Source organism: Prenolepis imparis, unplaced genomic scaffold, assembly GCF_030444845.1.
Source record: "Prenolepis imparis isolate NDT839.2.m4 unplaced genomic scaffold, iyPreImpa1.0 SCAF_539, whole genome shotgun sequence".
Classification (NCBI taxonomy): Eukaryota; Metazoa; Arthropoda; class Insecta; order Hymenoptera; family Formicidae; genus Prenolepis; species Prenolepis imparis.
In genome coordinates, this window is record NW_028141697.1 from 17,043 (window position 1) to 18,551 (window position 1,509).

General features: G+C 28.3%; 1 long non-coding RNA gene across 1 annotated transcript; it reads right to left on the reverse strand.

Moving 5' to 3' along the window:
- Positions 1 to 539: 539 nt before the first annotated feature.
- LOC145948658 (uncharacterized) lies at positions 540 to 1,499 on the reverse strand. The gene is made up of 3 exons (XR_014427431.1): positions 1,365 to 1,499; positions 1,072 to 1,240; positions 540 to 806 (listed from the first exon to the last, which is right to left on the reverse strand). It is a non-coding gene; the product is annotated as an uncharacterized LOC145948658 (long non-coding RNA).
- Positions 1,500 to 1,509: the final 10 nt, after the last annotated feature.

Consider the following 1,509-nt stretch of genomic DNA (forward strand, 5'->3'; position numbering starts at 1 on the left):
TGCATAGATTGCGAAACAAGTGATTGATACATTCAATATTTGCACGGTCACCATTTGGTCGCGGTATGGTCTCTATTATCATCGATGGTCTGATATACGCTGCTATTATCATCAATAGCAGTTTTATAAATCATTTCATGCATTTCCAGGCTATTTTTAAAGTCTTTTATAATAGTATCGCTCTTTATGTTGTGGAGCTTGTGTTACAATAGAAATTTTTGTAGCATTTATGGTTTCTTGATTCGATTTAATTTTGTAAACTACATCACATATCGTGTAAAATTTATTGCGGACATTGACGAAGGAATCTTTTTTGTGCAGTAACCAATTCCCAAGGAGAACAGAAATGTCAAAATGATGTCAAATTGATGTATAAATATGGTCAAATTTTAGTTCGTCAAAATGACATCAAATTGTATAAAATTTTGATGTTGTCTTGATGTTCACAATGATATTAATTTTGACATTCCTTTTTGACTGTTCAAAATTATTGCTAGAGACATTAAGATAGTAATTAATAAACATATTTGACTGTTTATGATACATTTATTATTAATATCACAAATAATATTACATGTTACAAATAATATCATTTATAAACGTTATTATTGCACAGTAATAGTAGAATATATTAAAGTAGTTAATATTAAAGTATATAGTAGAGAATATAAATATCACTTTTAAAAACATTGCACAGTAAAAATTATCATTCTTTCATTTACGTTGACCAGAAGTATTCAACCAGCGCTTCATAGACTCCTCAGCTGTTTTCAATGATTCATTTTTAAAATGGCTCATTATGGCACCTAAACAAAAATGGACAAGAAATAAAAAAGTGATCTTTTAATTTTATTGCAATTATATTGAATATTGTGTTAAGTTAAAAACGAAAAATCACGTAAGTCTTTCTAGCAATTCTTTGATTTCTTTGATCACTGAAATAAATTAATTTGCAAGAAAAAGAAAGGAAAAGTTCATGTAATCTCTCGTTTTTCATAATTTAATACATGACAATGATTAATCAGAGGACTTAATATCTTAAAAATAAGAAAAAATTATAGAAAAACTTACAAAACAAAGCTTCTTTGATTCTAGTTCCATAAAAAGAGATTTTCACTCCCTTAGTTCCTTTCCAATTAATTTGTCTTGCAAGCTCATTGTGTAATACGATGGACATGAGACGAATAGCAGCATTCCACTGGTCAGAATCATCAACAATATGTGCATTAAGGTAGTTGATCTGAAATAAACAAATATCTTCAACAAGCTGACTTTTAAAGAAAGAAATAAATGCTAAAAAGAAGAGTTCATATATTGTAGAAAATATATAAATAATAATACCCAAAAAAATCAACTATACTTACAAATTGAGAAAAAGCAATTTTATCTTTTAAAAATTCGTTAAATGTTTGAAATGACTTCTCATCTCGCAATGGAAGGGGGGGGGGCAATTTTCAGGTCTCTCTATCACAGCTTCTCCAGGAAATATTTCATTTAAGATGCGACGTT